We start from the raw sequence: 13962 nt of genomic DNA, 5'->3' as shown, positions 1-13962 counted from the left end.
AAATTAGTAAGAGTATAATATTCATGAAAATTCTGTACATCCTTTAAAATGTGACTACCATAATATTTTAATGATTATATAATTTATAATTGATGTATTTTTCTCCAAGTAATTAATTATATTACTTTACTTTTGCTATAAAATATTATTATCAACATTTTATTAATTTATCAAATTTTTAGTTTCATTTATGCATTTTTTATTCTTATTTTATAGTTTCTCGAAAAATATATTTTTTTTAATGTTGGATTAAAATTTTCAAAAATTATATTTGCATTGTAGATTTTAGAATACTAATTGTGTCCAATTTATAGTGTGAAAAAACGGATCGATCATATTGTTTATCATTAAAATAATATGGTAATCATTTTTCAAACAATAGCTATAGAAACATCTTAAGATTCAGCTTCGTTCATCTAATTTTGTTTGAAATTATACTAGTAAAATATAAACTTTGCCGAATTACATTTATTTGAACTAATATTATTTTATCTAAACGTATAATATGTTATTTGGACTAAATTGAATTTATATTAATTTATTATCCAAACTTTTAAAATTGTTTGAAATAATCTGAATTTATTTAAGATAAACTTATTTATAAGAAATTAATTAACTTGTTTTGTCAAAATTGTCTGAAAATTGACATAGTTTTCCTCTAAAATATTGTAACTTCTTTTGTTATGTGAGCTTACGAAACCAAAATTACTTTAATTATATGAACAAACAGATCGTTTACTTTTTTTTTTTTTTTTTTTTTTTTGAGGACAGCAGATCGTTTACTTTAAATTACTGAGTTTAACATCTTGTTGCACGCAAAGTATACCTATTTTGTGTAATGAAGTGGCTCTGTGTTATCATGGAGGATACTTATTTTATGTGGTTACCGAAAAAAAAAAAGGATTATTTTTGTGATATTTATCCGTTGCAACGAACCTTATTTGTTTAAATTTAACATTATTGATATGAAATCTTATTAAAATTAATTCTATTTAAGAAAATCATAATAAAAATGAAAATAAAATATATATGTAGAAAAAACAAATTTTTGTAAAAAAAAAAAAATAAAAAAAAATAAAAATCAATTTTTAAAAAATTTATACAGTATGAAATATTGTACGTAGTATTAAAATAAAATTAAGTGCAGTAGATTTATTTCTGGATTAATCCTTGATTCTTTCCCAAAAAAATAAAAAATTAAAATTCTTTTATTATTTTGTAGAATAAGAAATTTGCATTTTACATCTTTACTTCAGTTCACTTTAAGATTGATCTTAATTTTGTGCTTGTGAATATGATGGATCAAATAAAGTAGGTTTATCTTTCTAAAATTACATGATTTTTTTGGATAATATTGAAATTATTGCTCTTATGGACTTAGGTTTTTTTTTTCTGGACAAGGACTTATGGTTGTTATAGCTTGCATTTATCTTAATATTTATGAATTTTATTTACTACAGCATGATTACTCTATACTTAAGATGTGGTTTAAATAAAAGTACTAAATAAAGAATTAAAGATGAACCTAAATCTTTATTTTTAATGTAAACTACCTCTTTTTGGTAAATGTTTTTGTCTAAAATATTATGATTTAGATAAAAAAAAAAAGGATTAATTGGATGAATGTATTAATTAATAATAGAATAATATTAATTAGATAAGGTTCTCACCAAAAAAAATCCAAGTATATTGGATAAGGTAGGTATATTTATTTTGGATAATTAAAGATGAGGGTTTGTTTCAAAAAAAAAAAAAAAATAAAAAAAAAAAATAAAAAATTAAAGATGAGGGTAAATATAATTTTGATTAAATATTTATTGCGAATCTTAAGTCCTATCTATTAACTGCTCCCTCCGTTTTAGAATACTTGTTCTATTTCCCCATGCGCGGAGTTTTAGGAGAATTTGGAGAAAGTAATAAAATATGGAGGTAGTGGGCTTAGTGGAAGAATTAAAAAATTATAAAAACCAAAAGTAGTTAAGAAAATTGGAGGATAGTGAACATGAAATTAATAAAATATAATTTATGTTGGATCCACTATTTTAGAGAAATGAATTAAATACTGTAAAACCTTTCCAAATAAGGAAATGGAGCAAGTATTTAAAAACAGCCGAAAATAAAAGTGGAGCAAGTATTTAAAAACGGAGGGAGTATTACTAAAACAAAACATGCTTATGTCATCAATTCCACTAATCTTACGTATCAACCTCTCATTAAAAAAATTTCCTCCAAATTTACATATGATATCATTATTTTTTTTTCATCCTTTCATTATACTAGCTAGAAACTAGGACTAAGTAGGCATGAAACTAAAAATCCGAAACTTGACTTTGGCATCAATATTGTTGTATACTTCGTACTACTCTTGGATATTCCTAATATAACAATATTTAATAGATATAGACATTATTGTTTCTTTAGCTTCCACTCTAAAAGTATAAGCTCAATAGATAATGCAACATTAAATATAATTTTTCTAACCATCATTTTAGTATATTTTTCAATAACATAGTAAATATTACGAAGTATGATATAGCATTAAATAATACTCCAATCATTAAAAAAAAATGGTTTATGTACATGTTCATTTTTTTTCTATATATACTTATATAACAAACTTTTTTTTACAAAAAAAATAAAAATAAATAAAAAATAAAAAAATAAATAAATTCAAGTCATGTTAAAAAGTTATCAACAACAAAAGATATAAAAAGAAATATAGATTAATTATTTATCACCACTGTGCAACGCGCGGTACTAATCTAGTTTATATACAAAGTATAAATCAAAATTTCTAATCCTGGTATGAATATCAACTCCTTTGGAATCAAATCATATCAAATACCAAGTACCAAATTGGAATAGAATACTGTAATTATCTTGTTTAGGAAACTTAATCAAATGGAGTATAAGGTAACCCTAAATTTAGGAGTGTTTTCCAAAATAACCCTTAATATTTTCTACTTTTGATCATCTACTGACAACAAACTTAACGTAATAAAATATCCCCTATATACTCTCACACATTAATTTTTTATCTCTACATTTATACACTTGCTAAAAATTCTCGTGCAAATGAATATGGGTAAGTAAACTGCAACAAAAAGAGTTTACAAGTTTTGTAACTGGACTAACTAATTTTAACCTATTCGAATTTGGTTTAGTTTATCTCAAACTTTGAACTTCATAGTATGTACTCAGTTGATTTGAAATCACATGATATTTAAACGTGAGGGTAGGGGCAGGTGGTAAGCCTGTTAGGTTGTAACTACCTCAACCGTCGAAACAAGCTTCTTTTTTTTTTCTAAAATAATTATTTTATAGATCTATATTCTTCTTTATTTTGATGATAAGCTTATTAATGGTATTTTTTTAAATTGGATAAGTAGAATTTTGTAACAACTAAAATCTAAAATACGAGATTTGAACAACCACGTAACACAGAATTAATTTAATTAAAAGTACATGCATAAAACCAAACAAGACCATTATTCAATTATGTGCAACTAATTACAACTTCTTCTTATTCTTTTCTCGTGGGCGATCTCGTGGGACGTCAAAACTCAATGCCCACGGTTTTAATCACATGAGCCCCTGCCGCACGATGTTCAGTTGCAAAAACGAGGAATTGCATTGGACTCCAAAAAAATTGCGGAATTAAAGTCTTGTTTGATTGACAATATAAAATGGGGGAAGTGGAAATTTATGGGATTTGATAAATTGAGAAATAGTTTGGTTGACACCAAAAAATAAAGATGGAGGAAGTGGAAATTCATGGGAATTTCAACTTCCCACAAAACAAGAGAAGTAAATTACCTAACCCCCCCCCCCCCTAAATCAATCAAAATTCATGGGATTTCTAAATTCCAACATTGCCAACCAAACAAATTTAGGAAATTCCTAGGAATTTCATGAGGGAAATAACTTCTCATGGAATGCAATTTTCTATGGGAATTTAATTCCCATGTCAACCAAACAAGGCCTTAAATGTATTATTCGAATCAAAGTTATCCATGTCACCAGGTGTGAGTTGAGACTACTCCCTTCGTTTTGTAATAATTGCAACAGTAGGGTTGACATAAAGTTTTAGAAAAATTATAGGGGGGAACCAAAAGAAGAATTTTTTCATATATCCTTAATATAAAGTATAGTTAGTGGAAATGTATTTGATTGTTAGTAGGAAAGATAAATAATAATAATAATAATAATAATAATAATAATAATAATAATAATAATAATAATAATAATAATAATAATAATAATAATAATAATGATAATAATAATAATAATAATAATAATAATAATAATAATAATAATAATAATAATAATAATAATAATAATAATAATAAAAGTAGTATAAATGGGGTTGGTAGAAAGAGAGTAATAATAAAATAGTTGTGGATTCTTACCAAATAAGGAAGTGTGGCAATTATTGTGAAATGGATAAAAATGAAAGTGTTGCGATTATTATGAAATAGAGAGAATAATTTTTATATTAGAAAAAAAAACCAATAAATAAAATTGGTGGGCTACTAATTGTATAATTAACTAGTCTTTTGGCTCGTTCGATGCATGGGCTATTACTTTTAACTGTGTCGCTTATCTTTGTTATACTTAGATATAGTATTGTAATAATCACATTTGATCTTGAAAAATGAAAAAAATAAAGACTACTTGATTTAATCTAATTGGAATTAGAAGGGGAAAACCTATAAAATTAATTACTCAAGTGAAATAATAATGAGTAATTAAAAAAATTTGCATATATATATATATATATATATATATATATATATATATATATATATATATATATATATATATATATTGACAAATTTGGGGTGAAAGAGTAGATAATAAAATGACTTGTTTATTATTAATTGATCATTAGGTAGAATTTTTATACAAAGGCCATGTTTGGTAATTGGTTTTTTGGTTAGCTTTTGGCATTTTTATGTGGTCAAACAGTCAAAAAAAGTGTTTGGTAATTGGCTTTTCAATCAGCGAAAAAGCTGGCTTTTAAGCCTAAATGAAAAAGCTGCTATGAGTAGCTTTTTTTGTTGGTTTTTGGCTTGTTGGCCCACAAATTATCTAATAAACAGCCAACAGCCAAGAACTAAGTTTACCAAACACTTTTATAAACATCCAGCTTAAACATCCAATTTCAAAAGCCATCATAAACAGTCAAACATTACAGCTGGTCAAACAAGCCAAGTGAACCAGTCAACCGCCAACCGCCAACAGCCATTTGCTAAACAAGGCCAAAACCTAAGCTTATAAGATATGAAACAATCTTCCTAAAAGATATACTAGCATAACCATAAATCCTAAAGATATATATTCTCTAAATAATATCTTAAACATAAATAATCCTAAATATATTATTCTCTTAATGATATCTACGGAAAATATATCATAATATACACTACAAGAATCAGGTCGAATTTCGACAGACAGGTTCCGACGAACACATAATTCTGTCAATTTTTCCGACGGATGTATTTTCCGTCGGATATTTCCGACGAGTTCAAAAATTCCGTCGGAAATCCGTCGAAAATTTCTGACGGAAAATTATTCCATTAGAAAATATGTACTTTCCTTTTCCTGCGGAATTTATATCTGTCGAAATAATTTTGAAAAAAACCCCTAAACAACTAACCCCCCCTTCATTTCCGCCACTTCTTTCCCCTCCTCCTTCTCTTCTCTCTCCTCTCCCTCTCCTCTTCTTTTCTCTTCTCTTTCCTCTTCTTCTCGATCTCTCTTTCTCTCTCCTCTCCTCCACCCTCCTCTTTCTCGGTCTTCTTCTCCTTCTCCCTCCTCTTTTTCTTGTCTTCTTCCTCATCTCTCTCCGTCCACCACCAACATCAAGCACTGTCAACAACAACAACGCTACAACGTCAACCACCACTAACATCAACCGCAACAACAACGGCGTAACAACAACAAAGCCGACAACCACCGTCGCGAGCCACCCACTCTCAAGGTTTTTGTTTTGTAGATCTTGTTTTAATTTAGGTTAGATTGTAGATCTAGTTAATTTTTTTTTTATCTAATTGTAATGTTAGTTTATAAATTTTATCAGATAATTGTATATTTATATATTTCCTTTAATTTTTTTGGGTTAATTATCATTTTTTTAATGAAATTCTGATTAAATATGTAGATCTACTGGTTTTGATTTTTTTGTGTGATATTTTTCGATTTTGTTGTGTTAATTTTCGGATTTTTGGGGTTAATTTTCGTATTTTTGGGGTTAATTTTCGTTTTTTTTGGGTTTAACTTTCGGTTTTTTTGGGGCTTTTCGTTTTTTTGGGGTTGATTTTCGTTTTTCTAAGCTAAGTTTTGTTTTTTTAGGGTTAATTTTTGGTGTGTGGTGGTGTCGATGGTGGTGTGTGGTGGTGGGGTAGGGGCTGGTGTGAGTGTGGTGGTGGGTGAGTTGGTGGTTGTGGTCGGTGTGTAGTGGGGTCTGGTTGGGTGGGCTGGTGGTTCTGGGGTGAGGGTTGGTGGTTCTGGGGTAGGGGCTGGTGGTGGTGCAGTTTTTTTTTTAATAGAATTTTCTTATGGAATTTCTGTCGGAATTTTCTGGCGAAAAAAATATTCGTCAAAAATTTCCGACGGACTTTTCCGGATCGGAAAATCTCTTCCGACAGAAAAATTTTGTCGGAAAATTGGTTCCAATGGTGACGGAATTTCCGTCGGAAAAGGTCGTTTTCCCTACAAAACCTTTTTCGACAACCACTTCCGATAGAAATTCCGATGGAAATAGCTTGTGTTTATAGTAGTGATATTTTCCGATATCTCATATCCCTAACACCCTCCCGCAATCGTAACAACAGTAACATGAACATTGCGATTAGAAATTCTTTATTCACTTTGTTGAAGCCAAGATGCACTACTTTGGTGATGTCGCCTTCATTTTTTTTTTAATGATGAGAACGTTTGCCTTTTCGAACCCATCAATCATCAAACAAGCAGGAACGTCATTTTTTTCGAACCTGCAAAAATAACATCACAACGAGAACGTCTCTTCTTCGTGAACTCGTCATATGCTTGCCCTGTCGTCTCAAGGTATAATGTCCCGTCGTCTCAAGGTACAAGGAAACCAATATACTTGTCCTGTCGTTTCAAGGTACAACATCCTGTCGTTTCAAGATAAAAGGAAACCAATACCCTGTCTCACGCACAACACAAGGAGAACCCATATATAAAACCGTGTCTATCTCATGGCACAATGCAAGGAGAACCCATATATAAAACCGTGTCTATCTCATGGCACAATGCAAGGAGAACCAATATATCTTGTCTCACGACACAAGAGAGCCGAAGGTTTTTTTAGATCGATGCCACATTAATTATTGGAACCTATCTTCTTCTTTGAGAATCAAAGACCTACACATGATCCACCAACATCTTAATCATCTTAATCAAGCCACTCATGATATAAAACCATCAAATCATCAAACACTTCACCCACAAACATAATTTAACTTTGCACAGCGGAAGGTTTTTTTTTTTTTTTTTTTTTTTTTTTTTTTTTTGTGGAGAGAAATTTTTTTTATAGTTTTGACGAAAGGTTTATCCTACCGGTGGGTTTAATTTCCAACGTACCGGTAGGGGAAAATTTTTGTGAACGATCCCAAAATCTAACCTGCTTTTGATACCATAACAAATTTGGAGTGAAAGAGTAGATAATAGAATGACTTGTTTATTATTGATCGTTAGGTAGAATATTTATACAAAACCTAAGCTTATAAGATAGGAAACAATCTTCCTAGAAGATATACTAGCATAACCATAAATCCTAAAGATATATATTCTCTAAATAATATCTTAAACATAAATAATGCTAAATATATTATTCTCTTAATGATATCTACGGAAAATATATCATACATATATTTTTCGATATATCATATCTTTAACATACATACATACATACATAATAAATTTGTGTGAACCAGGTCCATTTAAGAATTTGTAAACATATAAAACATGTTCAAATTTGATGGAACTGTTCACAAACTTAAATGGGTCAAAAAGTTTCAGTAAGCATATTCAATCAAGTAATTCCCATAAATAGTTTTTTTTTATTTTTTTATTTTTTATTTTTTAAAAATTTTATTTAAGAGTTAAGCTAACAATTGGGGACTAAACTTTTTTACTTTTCACCTTTTGAGGCCTAAACTTTTTTCTTTCACCTTTTGGGACATAGGGTTAATTTTCAGGCAATTTAACCCATCCGAAAAGCTTTTAAGTTAAGAAAAAAATATTCAATAATTCTAAACCAAAATAAGAAAATAAATTAAAAAAAACACCAGCTTCAAAAAATAGATAGCCTTCTGTGTTCCATTTTTCTTCTTAAAATTAAAATTGCAAACCATAATCCAAAACAAAAACAGCAGCATCGAACATCCAAACAGCTGCAAACCATCTTCATATCATCTCCAATTTACTTTTTGTTTTTTTTTCCCCCAAATTCCTTTTTCTTGCTCTCCAATAATTAAATTTTCAGCCTACAGTCATGAGTATGAATGGGTGAAGCCGAAGATGAAGTTAAAGAATATTCAATTTTCAACTTTTTTTTTTTTTTTTTTTTTTCTCTAGTATTTGCTCTTAGGACATTAATTTGATGTTGTATTATTGAATTAAGAAGATGGTTTACTTACCTTGCATTTTAATGAAATTAGAACAATCTTATTAGTCCACTGTACAATGAAATTTGTTGAGCTAAATGATTTGTGTTTGATCCATAACTTGACTGACTTGGTACATGTGCATGAATTGATTGAGGTGCAATTGTACTCTTGAAAAGAAAATTTGCAATTTAATTACATTTTGAAGAAATAAAATAAAATAGCCCCGCCGCTTAACCATAGTTAATTTATTCAATTGAAATTCTTTCTTAGGTCCCAAAAGATGAAAGAAAAAAGTTAAGGTTCCAAAAAGTGAAAAATAAAAAAATTTAGTCTCTAATTGTTTACCTTAACTCTTTTTTTTACATGCAACACAAATAAATAGAGATCATCCTCTTTAGCTCAAGGAAGGAATTTCTTGCTTATATGATCATGCATCTAATGATGCTTTTATGTCTTGATAATTATGCCTTTTGGAGGCTTTGATGTTATATTTAACACTTTATTAGATATTCATTGCTTCTATAATTAGCCTTTAGATTGTTAAAGTTTTTGAACACAAGGGTCTTTCTCAAATATTCCCAAAACAAACAAAAATAAACCGTTGTCTTTAGATGCATTATTGCATGTTGACATCTACAGCCTTCTCATAAATCTAAAACAAAAATTTTATCTTTATCAAAAACTCCAAAATAAAGTGTATGATTAGAAATAATGGGGCACTCATGTCAATATAAAAAAAAAAAAAGGAAATAATGGGACAAATTGAAGTGGAAAAGTATAAAAGAAAATCCTTCGTACATAAGGCAGGAGCTAAAAAAAATTAAAGGATCATGGGTGAAAAGCTGACAATGGACATACTATAATATCTATAACATGACAATGATATATGAAAATAATGGTCCTATTATTCAGTGGTGGGCAATCACATTCATAAACATTTGTCAAAGAATTTTAGAATTACACAACAAAATATTGGTCCAAATAAAGAAGGAAAAAAGAGTAACAAATGGCAAAAAAAAAAAAAAAAAAAAAAAAAAGGTTTAACAAACTATCATGTACGAAAAAGAAGGTTACTCCCTCCGTTTCATAATGTTAGTCTCATATACTATTTTGAGCGTTTAAAAAAGATCTACCCATATTGAATATGTTCCATTTTTAATTTAATTTTTTTGAAATTAATTAGTTGTGGATTGATGACATGGTTCTAAGTAAGAAAATCTCTACCTTGAATTATGCATTATGACTTATGCTTCTCCAAAAAAAATCAAAAAACTTAAATAAGGTAAACTAATTATGAATTATTTTGTACTTTAATGTTAGATTCAAAATATTCTTTTTTTCTTATTTTATGTGATTGATTTCATATGGGACTAATATTATAAAACGGAGAGAGTATTAGTTTTGAAAGAAAATTGTCTTAACTTTTACTGCGTACGTACTTATTCTTCTAAAGAAAATGTATAAGAAAGAAGGGCTCAAGGGAGAAGATGCACATTTCCTTTTCATCGCTTTATAACAAGGTTTTGCAAAAAATTTCACGGTGAAAAAATAAATCTATTATCTAAAACGTTTTTGTGTTTTGCAAAATCCCAAAACATTACATTATGAGCCTTTTTTTTTTTTTGAGATTAATTTTCTTACATTTATCTTTTTCAAATTTACATTAGCCATAACACGAGGTTACCTAATTAAACTTGTTCTTCATAAAAAAAAAAAAAAAAAGTTCTATAGAGTAATTATTTTTAATCCTTTTTTTTTTTTTTTTTTGGGAAATTTAAGCTATATTTACTTCAATATATAGGTAGTAAGCCGTAAGCCTCTAGCTTAGGCCCTCTGCTAAGTCCTGCTCTGCTTAAAGATAATAATTAATAATAATAATTATTATTATTTAATAATAACAATAATAATAATTAATAATAATAATAATCAATATTTAATAAATATTTACTAATATTTAAAGATAATAATAATAATTAATATTTAATAATAATAATAATAATAATAATAACAATTCTCCAAAAATAGGGGCAATAAGGGGGCTGCTTCAACGACCACTAATAGGTCCATTTTCAGGCGGCTTTTCCGCAGCGACCATCGCTGCGAAGGTCCGGCGAAGGTCTCATGGCGGCGGCTCAGGTTCTCGCGGTTTCAAGTTCCTTTTCAGGCGAGAATTCTGGCTGTTCTCTCGGTTTTTTTTAGTGCAATATTGGGGTTTTTCCGGTGCAATTTTGGGGTGTTTCAGGTGCGATCTTCAGGCTATTTTCAGGCGATATAAATCGGAGTTCAGACAACTGTACTGGGTCATTTTTGGGTGTGGTTTTCTCGTTGTTTTTGTGCAGTTTTGGGTGTCGTTTTTGGTCGGTTATGGGTTTCCATTTTTGTGCAGTTTTTGATATCGTTTTCAGCCATTTGTTGATCATTTTCTGGCTACTTCAGGGGGTTTTTCCTGCGATTTTAGGGGGATTTTCCGATTGGTTCAGCTGCTATAATTTCAGCAGGCATTCTTCTTTTCCAGCAACAATTCTGTGATCGTTTCTTTCTTGTTGTTCGTTGGCGTTTTCGTGTGGGTTTGGTGCAGTTTTGGGTGCATTCTTCAGGCATATTTATTGGGGTTTAGACAGCAGTTTCAGGCGGCAGCAGAGGGTCTCAGGCAGCCTTTGGTCAGTTTGTAGCGTTTGTTTTTTTCTTGCTGTTCTTGCTTGCTATTTGAGTTGTTTTGTTGGTGTTTCGTGCTGTGGTTTTTGGTGGTGGTTGTGTGTAGCTGGCACCGTTGTGAAGTTTCATTGTCCCTTTGTGGGTCTTAGTGGTTGTCAAGATGGAAGTGGCAATGGCCTTACTAGAAGTTCTCTTATCAAGTATCTTTGTGATTGTCATTGTTGTATTGGTGCGCGGGATATCACACGACATCCTCTTACTTCTAATTGGCTGTTTATATTGAGGCTGAAGTTACTTTTTCGCGTATGGGGATTTGGTTATGTGGAGTTTGCTACAAAACGCATACGCATCGTACTAAGTGTCGTCATAGTACGGGTGAGATTGTGTCACCCTCGAATGAAGGAGATGGTATTGTTCGTTTTGTGCTTCATGGTTTCACCAAACCGCAAGCTCCCTCTTCTCCAGCTCGGCATGGTCACATGGGTAGTTTTGGTGCAAGATCAACATTGTGGTTTTGATGTGGCTTTTCTTGATTGGTTGTTCTCTAAGGGGTTTTGTATTGTGAAGTCTATCTCTCCCAAGTGTCATTTGGAGTTTTCTCGGGTTCTGAAAGGTGCTCTTGATAATGTGATCTCGAAGCCTGATGACATTTCTAGTTGGGTCTCTTTGTTGGCGTTACCTCTTTGCACCCTTAAAACCTTTCGCTCACGGAGTAGTTCTGAGTCTAAGTCTTCGATAAAACATCGGCATCAAGAAGAGAGTATTTCCCGTGCTATTTGTTCTTGGAGTGCATCAGGTGGTAATTTGCAGCTTGTGAGGGATACTTTGGCAGAGGATTCTCCTACTTTGTCAGTGGTTGATGATGAGGACCTTGATTTGGAGGAGCGTAATATCAAGCAGTGTCGTAAGAAGAATTGTGATGGCCATTACACCGCTGCAGTCCGGGTTCTTTCTTCTTCAGGCGTTGCTCCTTATAATGAGACCACTCTCGCGGATTATGGTCTAAACACTCTACTTCTTCCTTGCCTGATATATCTGTTGATCACCTTCATCTCGTTACTACTTCTGCTGTTGTTTTGGATCGGATTAAGAATTTTCCACGTTGCACATCATGTGGTAGGGACGGTTTACGTGCTCAGCACCTTATGGATTGCTTGAGTGGTGCTGTTGCAGCTATATCAGATGAGTTAGTTGACTCTATTTTTGGGTGGTTAATCTCTTTCTAGCTGGAAGATGTCCTATGGAACTAGGAGAGTATATTGCTAGTGCTCCTCTTACACCACTTGTCAAGCCCGGTGGTGGTATTCTTCCTATAGCTGTGGGTACTGTTTGGCGACTTCTGGTTTTGAAGGTCGGTGCTGTTATGGTTGGCCAGTCTTTAGGAAGTTACTTTGATGGTCTTCAATTTGGTGTTGGGGTTTCTTCAGGTGGTGAGGCAATTCTTCATGCTGTGAATCGGTTGATTGAGGATCGTTGTTCTGATGTTGGTCTTTATATGTTGTTGGTAGATTTTCAAAATGTCTTCAATCTAGTTGATCGTACGGTCATGTTACGTGAAATTCGTCGTCGTTGTCCGGGCATTTCACGATGGGTTGAATTCTGCTATTCTAATCCAGCCATATTATATTATGGGGACCACACCTTATGGTCGTCTCAAGGGGTGCAGTAGGTGATCCCCTTGGTCCTCTACTTTTTGTTTTGGTTTTACAACCCCTGGTGCGTAAATCCAGGGACACTTTTGATGTATGTTTTCAGGCGTGGTATTTGGATGACGACACTGTTATTGGTGACACGTTGGTGGTGGGGAAGGTTCTGCAGTTGATTATGGAGGAAGGCCTCGTTTTGGGTTACATCTTCACGTGGGAAAAACTGATGTTTTATGGCATATATGTAATACCCTGGAAATTTCCTTCTTTTAAAACTCTTTTTACTCTAAATAAAACTCTTTTTAGGAAATCTCCAAAATATTACCGCCACCGTGATAACGACTAAGGCTATTTTCAAAGTCACACAGCGGAAGACTAACTTTCAAAAAGTCAAATGAAATAAAGTTTAATAAAACTAACTTAAACTTTAGAACCAACTTACATTAAACAAATAACTTGGAACCATTAAAGGCCCTTTTAAAAACCAAACTAAAATATTAAAACAATAATAATGTTAGTGTCAACGATTATATAAATAATTCAATACAATAAATAATAAACAAAGAAACAATAACCCTCTTCGTTCAATCCCATCATGCTTGATATGCTCCTTCTACCGACCTATACTTCTCTTTATTTCAACCTCACTACTCGCCATATAAAATGGGTCATAGTAGGGCCAATCAAAAGAAAAGCCAAACACAACAACAAAGTACGAATCAGCAAAAACTGAGTACATATGCACCAATAAGAATAATCACACTAACATGAATATCCTAGCAATAGACAATAGTAAATGAATAAATAAATAAATAAATAAAACATGCTTGCCATACAACACAAGTCAACTTACCTTTGACTCGTGACTCTGCTTAATTTATTAATATATAGTTTTGGATAACGCATCGAACGAGTTTCCTTCTTTAAAAATAACCCATTAAAATATTGAGCTTCCAAATAGGGAGCTACCCCAATTGGCACCTACTATGTCACCTTGTGACGGAATTCCAGCGCATTAATAATAA

Source organism: Chenopodium quinoa, unplaced genomic scaffold (genome assembly GCF_001683475.1).
Source record: "Chenopodium quinoa cultivar QQ74 unplaced genomic scaffold, ASM168347v1, whole genome shotgun sequence".
Taxonomy (NCBI): Eukaryota; Viridiplantae; Streptophyta; class Magnoliopsida; order Caryophyllales; family Amaranthaceae; genus Chenopodium; species Chenopodium quinoa.
Note: the sequence above shows the minus strand (reverse complement) of the source record.